Source organism: Salvelinus fontinalis, chromosome 5 (assembly GCF_029448725.1).
Source record: "Salvelinus fontinalis isolate EN_2023a chromosome 5, ASM2944872v1, whole genome shotgun sequence".
NCBI classification, from domain to species: domain Eukaryota; kingdom Metazoa; phylum Chordata; class Actinopteri; order Salmoniformes; family Salmonidae; genus Salvelinus; species Salvelinus fontinalis.
Genome location: NC_074669.1, coordinates 40683882 through 40698979, shown reverse-complemented (window position 1 = coordinate 40698979; position 15098 = coordinate 40683882). Strand labels below are relative to the sequence as shown.

Below are 15098 nucleotides of genomic sequence, written 5' to 3'. Positions count from 1 at the left end.
CTCCTACTCATCTGAAAAAACATTGTATCTTTATGTATTGTGTTTATGGGCCCTAAACTTTTCTTTGTCCCTTAACGTGACCTGACCCTTCATCACTAATCCATGGCTCTCTCCCCTAATCAATGTCTGCCACATGTGATCGCTTTCCCTACTCTCAGTACATTCCAAGCTTAATTGCCTCCACCATATACCTTCCTCCTACAGATAACCATTAACTTCTGGTGTTGACCCTCTAAACCTAAGCACTCAATCTTTCAATAGGATACCTGATAATTAACCCTATCCCAAGTTTAAGAGTTAGTACCCAGAATCCATCAATATTCATCAGAGATGTAGGAAGGGTGAAGTCTGTGAATCCCAAAAAATGCAACTATACATAAGATTGACAAAACACACAACAGTATTCATACCTTGGTTTTTGGGGTGAATGTGAATGAAAAAAATCTGTTTTGATCATGGTTTTCATACACACACCTTGTCCATAATGTAGAGGCTTATGGGATATTCATTGAAGAGGTAAGGGAGGAAGATGGTAAATGGGATCTGCATAACATACCAACACCAATTGACATACCTGTGTATGCCTCCTTGTCTGTATACCTGCAGACACAGACACACAAGTGAGCAGTTCAGTCATCTGCACACAATACAGCTAGCCTTCAACATATTCGTATAGCCTACATATCCTTACCTCGTTGTTGATTGATATCCATTGAATTGTGTCCAGTCTCTGTTTTAGAAAGATGTGCACAAATATGAAAAGATAGATGGTATCATCATTAAACAATATCAATTTAGATCATATAAGGTACAAACCTTAACTGAAAAATGTAAAGATCTACTCAATTTAAGTGCCTTAACCTGCTGTCCTTTGTTGTATGTTTTATTTGGGCACTTAGGTGCCTGCAAGAACCCCCACCAGCTAAGGAAGTTAGCAGTTGTACAACTGACTAGGTATCCCCCTTTCCCTTCTTGGCTGAACCTTTTGGGGGCCATTTTCAGTGCCAAGAACCCTTAGGTTCTTCGAAGAACCCTTGTTGAACCCCTAATTTTTATAGTGCACTTTCTCTTTGAAGCTGGATAAGCTTAGCCAAAGTACCCTTTCTCCCACCTCCACTAGACTCATGGTATGACCACAGCCTTGGATGGTAATATGGGAGGAACGGAGGCTCAGGTCTGTATTCATACAGATCTCCTCCCAAGCATCTGGATCCAGGGTGTCCGAGTCCAGATGCTTCCCCACCTCCTCCAGTAACTCAGCCTGATAAGCCAACAATAAAGATGTCACGTCGAGGTCTCTAATTACTTGGGCTGAGGCTTTGTACATTTCTGGAAAACGGAAGCAGTAAAACCCTCTGCCTTTCCAGGGATTGATGCGCTGGCGCCGTTAGTAACACGGCACGAGGAGCTGAGGTGGTGAGCACAGTATAACTCCGTGAGGCTAGTGGGGCGTTAGCTAGCAAGCAGCTACCTCATGGTGAAGCTGTGTTGTGGCTAGCTAGCTCAGTGCTGGAGGCACTAGGAGGCACTGGGCTTTTACCAGTATTTCCAACATTATCCACTAGCGTAGCTGCAGGTAGAAAATCAATGGTAAATGTTCTGTAATTGACATAAGCTGTCTCCAATCAATCAATGTTTGGTTGTGCGTGTGTGTTTGCCAGGGGGATTGCCTGAGCCAAGGGAGGCGTAGCTCTGCGAATCTTAATCACACAAAACCTATTATTTGACAAGGAATCGTATTTGTAGATTTTTTATTTAACCTTTATTTAACTAGTCAAGTCAGTTAAGATAAAATTCTTATTTGCAATGACCTCCTTCCCTGGCCAAAACCTAAAAGGTGCCGCGCTATGACGCTCCCAATTACAGCTAGTTGTAAAACAGCCTGGAATCGAACACTGAGACGCAGTGCCTTAGACCACTGTGCCACTCGGGAGCCTCTTGATAGATCAGTGATTCTACACCTCACTTTGCTCAAGTTGATGAATTCCAAGAAGTTGTAGTTAAAAATGGGTCAATTAGGGGCAGTTAAAGGGAAGAGTCAATGAAACCAACCATGTAAGTATATTGTTGGGAATTCTGTGGGTAGCCCTGGCCAGGAGTCGAATCCTAGTCTCTATGTGTTTGGTGTGTGTTTATTTGTGTTCATTATTTCCTGCCACTATGGCCCTTATCTCTCTCTCTCTACCCTCCTCTTCTGTCATTGCCCTCTGTGGGGCATCTAATCCTCTATCTAATCAGTCTGTAGAAATAATAACACACAGCCCTCTGATCCCTTAACCCATATCAACATGACAAACACACACACACACACACACACACACACACACACACACGCACACACACACACACACACACACACACACACACACACACACACACACACACACACACACACACACACACACACACACACACACACACACTGGTGCACATATGCACATGCGCACACACACACCAGCAGCACCAAGACAACACAACACAACACATGCAATCATATACATGAGTATGATCATAAAGAAATAAACAGAACAGAGAGAAGACAGGTCCCTAGGCAATTAATTAGCCTGCTGCATTCTGAACTACAGTATTTCACTGTCTAGTATGATAAAGTATTGAACACAGTTTTACTGTAAACTTTCATTGCTTTGTGTCTTTGTTCTTTAACTATTGCAATGCACTGTATCAGGGGCATCATGCAACCCAAAAATCTAAACGGGCACAAAGTACGTGAGGATGGCTGGGGGGTGTTCTGCAGGGTGCTAATGCTCCCCGTCCGTAAGTTGGAGGATTTTGCATTTTTCAAACACCTGAAACAGATTTTTCCTGCATTCTAGAGCCATATTTATTATGCTTAAGTCTTTGCAAAAAATATATATACTTTTTTCTGCATATCTAAGCATACCTCTTGAGCTGTCTATCCTGACTGGTGGTTCTTTTTAAAGAAACAAAATATGCTTCTCTGCATCTCTGCTCAAATCTGGGTAATTTATTGAAAGGAATGTGAGTCTTACTCAGTACATTTAGTTATTACTTGCTTTTCTAAAGTCTACCAACCTGGCCAGCAGAAATGTCAGCTAAAATAGTTAGACAAGCTCGCTACTCTAACTTGATTAGTAGCCTGAAATGGCTTCTTGGTAGCTAGTTAGGAGGTTAGGAGATTTGGAACCTATCTGGGCCAGCTAAGCCAACTTCATGAAACTGCTAAGTGGCTAGTGGTATTACAGAGAAAAAACAAACAAACACATTTTTTTTTGTTCAAAATATAAACAGGATGAATCTGAGGGGGCAAGTGCCCCTGTGCCCCATTTGGGAATGATGCCTCTGATCTGCAGAACTGAAGGAATTCTGCAATTTTGCAGTTCTGTCTGTTTATTCAACTGTATGTGAGGGTAGAATGAACTGGCGACCCTCCTGAGTTCTATCTGGGATAAGGAATTTGGGTAAAAGTCTATCCTCTCTCCTCCATGACTCGGGAAACCGATAAGTGGTTGAGTGGTCGAGGACTGTCAAATCGTTAGTAGGCAAACAGAATATTGTTCTCCCCTCCTCGATAGCCTCCTTGTGGCTCGGAAGCACCAGTGTATCATACTGCGGAAGAGTTTTCATATCTTCTACACCCTCTTTGAATCAGCTGTTGTATTGTCAGAAAACCATATGTAACATGTTGTTCTATCTACAAAATTTTCTTAATTTGTTTGTATCACTTTACACATTTATTTTGGGATTCCACCCCTGTAAACGTGATTTGCCTTGACAAAGTGTGTGTGGAGAAGGACCGTCGCATTTCAAACAAGTGGATATCCATCCACATTCCCTCTCCTCGATTACCTTTGATCCTTTTCAAAAGGAGGCGAGAGAGGACAGAGGAGATGGGATGCAGGAGGTGAGCAAATCTAGTTGAGAAAATACCTGCAGGCTACCAGCTCTGGTGGCTCCTCCTTCACACCCTCAAGGCTGGCCTCTGATTGGTTGATCTGTTTCTCAGGTTACATCTTCAGGAACTGTACGAAGGATGGCTGGACAGAGTTGTACCCTACGTATGAGGAGGCCTGTGAGTTCGCAGAGGAGTCAGAGACAGGATCAGAGGTTAGAGATATCACATCCCTCACATACTGTACATTCTCTTTTACTCACTCTGTTATTCAGTCACTCATTGAAATGTTCCACTTTCAATTTTGTTCTGTGGGAGAAGGAATGTGATTGGTTGAGGACAGAAGGAATGTCACTTTCATTCTGCCCTTAGAACCAAATTGAATGAGGAAACCTCTAATGAACTATTTAGTCATGTGCTTGTCTGAATGATCTGGCCTGTACTGTACTCTTATTCTAATAGGCCCATTTCCCGGGCGCATCATGAAAAGTTACGAGTGCAGTTCAGAATCACAAACCGGTCTGTTTACATATAAGCAAATGGGATCAAGTCCGACTTCAGATGCAGCTCATGCAAGTAAGCAAACACTTAATCCAATGGATATCGTCTACAACATCGCAGATGTCATTGATTACCTGGGTCGTTCCACCAATTCGGTACCTTTTGAGAAGTGTAACTTGGTCAACAACAAAAAAAATACTTCAACCAAATATAAAAAGTCTCAAAAGTGAAAAAAAATATTACTATAGTAAATGCCAAATAAAGTAACAGGGTTGACGATTTCTTCTTAAATGAGCCGTACATCCTCTTGTGACAGGGGGAATGAAAGCTTGTGTGCAACAGGGAGTGGAAACCGAATGCTAATTCACAAAAAAAAAGAAATTGTTAAAACATTTCTAGCCTGTCTATCTATGGGTAACATGGTTGATGTGTTATGCTCGACCTGCTCAGTTTTCCAACACAAAACACCAGAAAATGTCCAAAAAAGGTAGAACCAGCTCACCTGCAACTCTATAATTTGACTATTAGATGTTCAATGTTACTTGTGAAAAAAATATTAAAAAAGGAATCGTTTCACCTTAATGAGAGTTCAGTTCACGTAACAGTATTGACCTTAAAATGAGGGACTGACGTAAAATGAATCACGAATCACAGAAATGACTGTTAACTAACAAGATAACTTAGTCTTTACAATGATGGTGAAACTTGGATAAATGTTGGGATTAAGTGGGTTAAAATCTTCCTAGAAGTGACACAGGGATGATGGAGGGACATGTCAAAATAATGCATTTTGGCACTTTAAGCAATCCTTTTTTCATATAAAAATATATATTTATTGAATTCTCTATGTGGTCTATATTAAAGCGCAATTCATTTCATATAACAGGATTTTACATTAAATATCGGTGCACAAGTTCTACTTAAAACATTAAAGAATGGCTTTTCGTGGGACAACCCACCTAGGAAGCTAGGTAAAGGTAAAATATCACAAAAAGAGCTAGCTAAAACCAGAAGAATAATGTACTTGTTGAGCAAGCTATAGCGATCAGTCTTGTGTGTTTTCCTCGGTCATCGTTCACTCTCTGCAAAGTTTTTCCAGGTTCAGAGATCAGTGTATAGCTACAGTGCCTTTTGAAAGTTTTAACACCCCTTGACTCTTTCCATATTTTGTTGTTACAAAGTGGGATTCAAATGGATTAAATTTTTTGTCAATGATCTATCTACACGAAATGCTCTGTATTTTAAAAATAGAGGAACAATTACATTTATTGTTTTAATTAATGGAAAATAAAACACTAATATATATTGATTATATAAGTATTCAACCCCCTGAGTCAATACATGTTAGAATCACTTTTAACAGCGATTACAGCTGTGAGTCTTTCTGGGTAAGTCTCTAAGAGCTTTGCACACCTGGATTGTACAATATTTGCCCATTATTCTTTAAAAAAATGTGTCAAGCTCTGTCAAATCGGTTGTTGATCATTGCTAGACAGCTATTTTCAAGTCTTGCAAAATATTTTCATTTCATACCCATAATATGATGCAATCACCATCAATCTTGAAAATGTTGTGTTGGATTTGCCCCAAACATAACACTTTGTATTCAGAACAAAATGTTTATTTCGTTGCCACATTCTTTTGCAGCATTCATTTATGTTAGTATTGTGGAGTAACTACAATGTTGTTGATCCATCCTCAGTTATCTCCGATCACAAACATTAAACTCTGTAACTGTTTTAAAATCACCACTGGCCTCTTGGTGAAATCCCAGAGTGGTTTCCTTCCTTTCCGGCAACTTGGTTAGGAAGGGCTCCTCTATCTTTATAGCGACTGGGTGTATTAATACACCATCCAAAGTGTCAAATTAATAGCTGCATTATGCTCCAAGGGATATACAACGGCAGCTTTTTTTTACCCATCTACCAATAGGTGCCCTTCTTTGCAAACCATAGGAAAACCTCCCTTGTCTTTGTGGTTGAATCTTTGTTTGAAATTCACTGCTCGATTCACTGCTCAAAAATGCCGTTAATAAGTCACATACAGTGCATTCGGAAAGTATACAGACCCCTTGACTTTTTCCACATTTTGTTACGTTACTGCCTTATTCTAAAATAGATTAATTCGTTTTTTCCCTCATCAACCTACACACAATACCCCATAATGACAAAGTGAAAACAGGTTTTTAGAAATGTTTGCAAATTTATAAAACATCAAAACAGAAATAACTTATTTGATTGGAGTCCTCCTTTGGTAAAATCAATTGATTGGACATGTTTGGAAAGGCACACACCTGTCTATAAAACAGTTAAAAAAAATATCACATTTACATTGGTATTCAGACCCTTTGATGAAGCACGTTTGGCAGTGATTACATCTTCCAGTCTTCTTGGGTATGACGCTACAAGCTTGGCAAACCTGTATTTGGAGAGTTTCTCCCATTCTTCTCTGCAGATCCTCTCAAACTCTGTCAGATTGGATGGGGAGTGTCGCTGCACAGCTATTTCAGGTCTCTCCAGAGATGTTTGATCGAGTTCAAGTCTGGGCTCTGGCTGGGCCACTCAAGGACATTCAGAGACTTGTCCCGAAGCCACTCCTGCGTTGTCTTGACTGTGTGTTTAGGGTCGTTGTCCTGTTGGAAGGTGAACCTTCACCCCAGTCCGAGGTCCTGAGCGCTCTGGAGAAGGTTTTCATCAACGACCTCTCTGTACTTTTCTCCATTCATCTTTCCCTCGATCCTGACTAGTCATCCAGTCCCTGGTGATGAAAAACATTCCCACAGCATGATGCTGCCACCACCATGCTTCACCGTAGGAATGGTGCCAGCTTTCATCCAGATGTGATGCTTGGCATTCAGGCCAAATAGATCAATCTTGGTTTCATCAGACCAGAGACCAAGTCCTTTAGGCCACTCTACCATAAAGGCCTGATTGGTGGAGTGCTGCAGAGATGGTTTGATCTTTTGGAAGGTTCTCCTATTTCCACAGAGGAACTCTGGAGCTCTGTCAGAGTGACCATCGGATTCTTGGTCAACGCCCTGACCAAGGCCCTTTTCCCCTGATTGTTTAGTTTGGCCGGGCGGTCAGCTCTAGGAAGAGTCTTGGCGATTCAAAGCTTCTTCCTTTTAAGAATGATGGAGGCCATTGTGTTCTTGGAGACCTTCAATGTTTCAGAAATGTTTTGGTACCCTTTCCCAGATCTGTGCCTCGACATGATCCTGTCTCAGAGCTCTACAGACAATTCCTTCAATCTCATGGCTTGGTTTTTGTTCTGACATGCGCTGTCATCTGTGATGACCTGTGAGACCTTATATAGACAAGTGTGTGCCTTTCCAAACATGTCCAATCAATTGAATTTACCAGAGGTAGACTCCAATCAAGTCTCAGAAAAATCGCAAGGATGATCAATGGGAACAGGATGCATCGGAGCTCAATTTCGAGTTTCATAACAAAGGGTCTGAATACTTATGTAAATAATATATTTCTGTTTTTGATTTTTAATACATTTGCAAACATTTCTAAAAACCTGTTTTCACTTTGTCATTATGGGGTATTGTGTGTAGATTGATAAGGAAAACATTTAATTTGATCAATTTTAGAATAAGGCTGTAACGTAAAAAAAATGTGGAAAAAGTCAAGGGGTCTGAATACTTTCCGAATGCACTGTATGTGACTTATTAACGGCATTTCTACTCCTGAACTTGTTTAGGCCTGCCATAACAAAAGAGTTGAATACGTATTGACTCAAGACATTTAGGCTTTTCATTTTTTATGAATTTGTAAAAATGTACTGTTTCGAAAACATATTTCCACTTTGACATTATGGGGTATTGTGTGTAGATCAGTGACACAAAATCTCAATTTAATCCATTTTAAATTCAGGCTGTAACACAACAAAATTTGAACTTTTTCCCTTCGCTTGTGGACTTCTGTGCACAACCCAACAGCTGTCTGTGACCAGGCAAAACAAACTCTCCAAGCCAAACCTTCATACCATAACTGCTAACCGCTACACAGCTCAGATCTAGCTACTAGAACTAACGTGTTAGTAAACACACAATCCAATCCATGTGTACAACCACACAGTACAGTGTACAACAAGCAGTTTCGCCGTTACACCAGTGGGCCCCGGTGGCAATAAATTAATAAAACCGAAAGCTTACCTTATGTTGGATAACCTTAGCCAGCTATCTAAAATAAATAGCATTACTCTCTGTTTGAGTCAGGCTGCTAAGTAGCCTAAATTAGGTGCATTAGCCAGCTAAGTAAGTGAGTAAACCAAGAAGAATAAAAAAAGACAGGAATCTCTCTCTCGCTCTCTCTCTCTGCTGCTTAATTTGTTCCAAACTGTTCAACTATTGCCTTTCACTCTCTTTGAGTCAACTACTCACCACACTTTATGCACTGCAGTGTTAGCTAGCTGTAGTTTATGCTTTCAGTACTAGATTCATTCTCTGGTCCTTTGATTGGATGGACAACATGTCAGTTCATGCTGCAAGAGCTCTCATGGGTTGGAAGAAGTTTTCATAATTACGGTGTAAGTATTTGGTAGCGGTGAGATCCATGATCATCTTAGGTTTTGTATTGAAGGCAATGTACCCACAGACAGAAAAAAGCTGTCCTCTGGCTACTCCATTGTGTTACCTTAGAGAGTGTTCTTGAGGCTACTGTAGACCATGGCAAAAAAAGTGTTTTAATCAGCTATTTCGTGACATTTGAATATATTTAGTATTGTTTTATCTAAAAAGGATGAACTTTTTTAATGTGTCACTATTTAAACTTTTATGAAATTCACTGAGGAGGTTGGTCCTCCCCTTCCTCCTCTGAGGAGCCTCCACTGCTCCACACTCTCTGTCACCTACATAATAGAAGACCCAGACACACACACACTTGCCAAGGCCATGAGAAAGGTGTGTGATCGTGCCATGCATGTGAAAACACTAATTAAGAAGTTTCACTCCCCAGACAGAAATCCAACAATACCTTTCCTGTCTGGATAAGTTAATTTGCTAAGCTTACATTGTTTTATCTACTTGTCAGTATATAATAATTATATAAATATATGATTGAGTATATGCAGGCAAGGTACTGATGGTATTTGAAGTCCTTTCAGTTATAACAGTGATCTTAGGAATTCCAGAGTATGGAACAGACTTATCTTCACATTGCCAAAATATCACCATCCCTCAATAATTTCAAACAAATACTAGGGGTCAGCCTAATCAACCAAACGACCCAGTAGTCTCCTCCATGTAGCCTAACTCTCTCTCACACACACACACACACACACATATAATCAAACATGTTTTTTCTTTGATACTGAGTATATCATGGACATTTATAATGAACATGCTCTGTTTAACTGATTGAACAAACCTTTTTTGTACTTATATGTGTATATTGTTTTCTGTGGTGTGGTTTTCATATACAGTGCATTCAGAAAGTATTCAGACCTCTTGACTTTTTCCACATTTTGTTACGTTACAGCCTTATTCTAAACTATATCAAATTATACATATTTTCTCATCAATCTACACACAATACCCCATAATGACAAAGTGAAACAGGTTTTTAGAATTTTTTGCAAATGTAAAAAACAGAAAAACAGAAAAACTTTATTTACATAAGTATTCAGACTTTTTGCTATGAGACTCAAAAATGTAGATCAGGTGCATCCTGTTTCCATTGATCATACTTGAACTCTTTATACAACTTGATTGGAGTCCACCTGCGGTAAATTCTATTGATTGGACATGATTTGGAAAGGCACACACTTGTCTATATAAGGTCTCACAGTTGACAGTGCATGTTAGAGCAAAAATCAAGCCATAAGGTCGAAGGAATTGTCCTAGAGCTCCGAGACAGGATTGTGTTGAGGCACAGATCTGGGGAAGGTTACCAAAATATTTATGCAGGCTTGAAGGTCCCCAAGAACACAGTGGACTCCATCATTCTTAAAAGAAAGAAGCTTGGAACAACCAATACTCTTCCTAGAGCTGGCCACCCAGCCAAACTGATCAATCGGGGGAGAAGAGCCTTGGTCAGGGAGGGGACCAAGATTCCGATGGTCACTCTGACAGAGCTCCAGAGTTCCTCTGTGGAGATGGGAGAACCTTCCAGAAAGACAACCATCTCTGCAGCACTCCACCAATCAGGACTGTATGGTAGAGTGGCCAGACGGAAGCCTCTCCTCGGTAAAAGGCACATGACAACCCGCTTGGAGTTTGCCAAAAAGCACCTAAAGGACTCTCAGACCATGAAAATAATTATTCTCTGGTCTGATGAAACGGTAAATTCGCCTGAATGCAAAGTGTCACATCTGGAGGAAACCTGGCACCATCCCTAAGGTGAAGCATGGTGGTGGCAGCATCATGCTGTGTGGATGTTTTTCAGCAGCATGGACTGGGAGACTAGTCAGGATCGAGGGAAAGATGAACGGAGCAATTTACAGAGAGATACTTAATGAAAACCTGCTCCAGAGCGCTCAGGACCTCAGACTGGGACGAAGGTTCACCTTCCAACAGAACAACGACCCTAAGCGTACAGCCAAGACAACGCAGGAGTGACTTCAGGATAAGTCTCTGAATGTCCTTGAGTGGCCCAGCCAGAGCCCGGACTTGAACCCGATCTAACATCTCTGGAGAGACTTGAAAATGGCTGTGCTGCGACGCTCCCCATCCAACCTGACAGAACTTGAGAGGATCTGCAGAGAAGAATGGGAGAAACTCCCCAAATACAGGTGTGCCAAGTTTGTAGTGTCATACCCATGAAGACTCAAGACTGTAATCGCTGCAAAAGGTGCTTCAACAATGTACTGAGTAAAGTGTCTGAATACTTATGTAAATATGATATTTCTTAAAACCTGTTTTTTTCTCTGTCATTATGGCGTATTGTGTATAGATTGATGAGGGAAAAAACAATTTAACATCTCTTGGGTAGGGGGCAGTATTTTCACATCCGGATGAAAAGTGTGCCCAGAGTAAGCTGCCTGTTACTCAGGCCCAGAAGCTAGGATATGCATATAATTGGTAGATTTGGATAGGAAACACTCTAAACTTTCAAAAACTGTTAACATAATGTATGTGAGTATAACATAACTGATATGGCAGGAGAAACCCCAAGGACAAACCATCCCCCCCAAAAGAAAATTCAGCCTACCACTGTTTTCAATGGCTGTCACTTTTATTATAAGGCAAAATCCTCCCAGATTGCAGTTCCTAGGGCTTCCACTAGATGTCAACAGTCTTTAGAAATATTTTGGTTTCATGCTGGTTTTTGGAAAAATAAGGCATAAATTGTAGTTTTTCTAGGTGGCTCCCATTTTGTCTGTAGTGTTTCCAAGCGCGTGGAAGAGAGCGCGTTCTTTGGTATTTTTCTCCGGTAAAGACAATAACGATTCTCCGTCTTAAATTTTTATTTATGTATTAGGGTACCTAAGGTTTGACTATAAACGTTGTTTGACTTGTTTGGAAAAGGTTCTTAGTAACGTTTGGGATTCATTTTGTATGCATTTTGATGGAGGGAAACTGGGTGGATTATTGACTGAAGCGTGCCAGCTAAACTGAGTTTTTATGGATATAAAGAAGGACATTATCGAACAAAATAACCATTTGTGATGTATCTGGGACCTTTTGGAGTGCCAACAGAAGAAGATCATCAAAGGTAAGGCATTTATTATATCGCTATTTTTGACTTTCGTGGCGCACCTGCCTGGTTGAAAAATGTTTTTCATGCTTTTGTATGCGGTGCGCTGTCCTCAGATAATCGCATGGTGTGCTTTCACCGTAAAGCCTTTTTGAAATCTGACACAGCGGCTGGATTAACAAGAAGTTAAGCTTTATTTTGATGTATTACACTTGTGATTTTATGAAAGTTAAATGTTTATAATTCTGTAGTTGGAATTTTGCGCTCTGCAATTTCACATGATGTTGGCCAGGTGGGACCCTACCGTCCGTAAGAAGTTAATCTATTTAAGAATAAGGCTGTAACGTAGCAAAATGTGGATAAAGTCAAGGTGTCTGAATATTTTCCAAATGCACCGTAAGCCCTTTTAGGTTTCCAACTTCACTTGCACACCGTTTTCACCATTTTTCTATCTGTACTGTTTTGTCTTTCACTAGTTTTCTCTGGTGCGAATATATGAAACCCCCCCCCAAAAACTAAAACCAGTACTATATGTTTCTTTCTGACCTTTCTCCTGTTGATTTCTAGACAACATACTTTTTGACCATCAGTCAGGTGTACACTGCTGGATACGCCACCTCCCTCATCTCCCTCATATCAGCCATTTTTGTCTTCGCTGTGTTCAGGTAACACTAGGACATACTCAGTCCAATATTAGTTCCTAAGAGATACACAGATACATGATAAATAGATAACACTGTAAGAATGGACTGCATTCATTTAGGTATTATAGTTTATAATGGTACAGTATATATTGTAATGGAAAACATTTGCAAACATGGACCCTCTAAACTCGCCTGACAGGAAATGAGGTCAGTTTAACAAGATGTTAACTCCCCCGAACAGGAAGTTCCACTGTACCAGAAACTACATCCACATCAACCTCTTCTCCTCGTTCATCCTGAGAGCCAGTGCCGTCTTCATCAAGGATGGGGTTCTTTTTGCTGATGAGAACTTCGACCACTGCTTCATGTCCACTGTGAGTGCCATGATGTCATCAACAAAGGACACTTACTATACTGTGACTTCTACCTCTTACACCACCATATATTTAGATATTCTATACCGTATCTACATTAACTTCATGTAAGTTCATAGAGTATCCCACCGATCTATACTAAGTTCCTGAAACTGTATAAGTCTTCCTCCTAGCACTTTCCTCCTTTGAATGTCATTGCCTTCAGAGCGTATGACTCATCTTGTTGTATGGGAACAGCGTGAGATGGTGAGATTGTGAACACTATCTCACTGGAACACATTTTAACTTATTGAAAAGAGTCTGTGAGAGAGCGAGTCGAGACTTTCTCCTCAGTATATTTTATGCTGATACATGCTTCTAAACAGAGCGAGTCGTCCAGTTGAAAGAAAAGGGCTGTGTGTGCAGACAAGGCGATGGGGCATTCTATAGTTAGAAAGTAAATCCACAGCACAGAGAGGAGATCGGGGCAATAGAGAGTCAACTATAGAAGTAGAGAAAGGTGTGAAAGTGTGATTGTGTCTCAGGGAGTCATTGGCATGGTGGATGGGGCACCCGAGGGTGAAGGGGAAGGGTGGAGGTGGCAGTGTGCAGGTAATTTGCTAATTTGAATATTGTTGCACATTGCGTATTCTAATATAAAGTTAATAACATTACTATTTACATAGTGTAACAAAGTGGTAACTATCCAAACATTGGGATATGCATGGGCTTTTGTGGAACTCATACACTTGTGTAAGCCTCATTAAAACTACAAAAGTGTCAGTGAACCGGAAAACAGATGAACCGGAATGACATTTACTCTCACGGCTGGCCAAAAACAACTGTGGCAGCCACGCCCCTACTAAGCCACACCTCCAGTCTTCTGATCTCAATAACCCAGCATCAACAACCCAACATTTGTCTTTTTATAGAAAAAATTCAACAACTAAGTGACCCAATACCTGTAACCCAGCAATTGGGTCAGCCAAACAACACAGCATTTTTTTGAGTGTGTGTATATTGTGTTCTCCTGCAGACAGAGTGTAAATCAGCAGTGGCGTTCTTCCAGTTCAGCATCCTGGCTAACTACTTCTGGTTGCTGGTCGAGGGCATGTACCTCCAGACCCTCCTTGCCCTCACCTTCGTCTCACACAATAAGTACTTCTGGTGGTACACACTCATCGGCTGGGGTAGGTGACCGTTCTCAATCTGTCCTCTTTCTTTCTATCTCTCTCCCACTCTTTCTGTCTTTCGCACACACACCTATCTCTCTTCACACACACCTATCTCTCTTTGTCTCTCTTCCCTTCTCCCTCTCTCCTCAACAACTCAAAGAGGCATGGCTTTGTTACAACATCATGCTGATGTTTGTCCATTCTCTGTGTCTGTTAGGTTTCCCAACCACGATATTGTTGGTGTGGGTTCTGACACGAAACTTCTATGATAACAGAGGGTAAGTATGGAAACTAGCATTTGCTTTGAATTTACTCTGAATTGATATTGTCATGTAGCCTATATATTCATACGTGAATCCTAATGTAATACCATTGGAGATTGGTAATAATACGGTACTGTCTGATATCATCTTGTTCTGTCCCAATGTAGTTGCTGGGACGACACCGATGTGGCCTTCATTTGGTGGATTATCAAAGGGCCTATAACTGCATCACTGCTGGTGAGTAGCCTAACACTCACCTAACCTTACCTAACCCTAACCTCAAATCTAACCCTGACCGTGGTCTCCACCCTAAACCTTCCCTTAGCCTCAACTCCAACCCTAATCCACCCTGTGTTGTAAAGTATTCAGCCCCAACTCATCCTCTTTCTCCACTGCTTAAGGTCAACTTCATCATCTTCATTAATGTGATCCGTATTCTGGTCCAGAAGCTAAAATGTCCCGGTGTCAGAGGACACAACACAGGCCACTTCATGTGAGTCACCCCACCTCCACACACACCTACACACAAACACACACACACACACACACACACACACACACACACACACACACACACACCTCCACACACACACACCTCCACACACACACCTCCACACACACACACCTCCACACACACACACACACACA

At 41.0% G+C, this 15098-nt stretch overlaps 1 pseudogene; it reads left to right on the top strand.

Annotated features, from left to right (window-relative positions):
* Positions 1 to 15098, top strand: part of LOC129855586 (pituitary adenylate cyclase-activating polypeptide type I receptor-like) — a 67732-nt pseudogene that overhangs the window by 44792 nt on the left and 7842 nt on the right.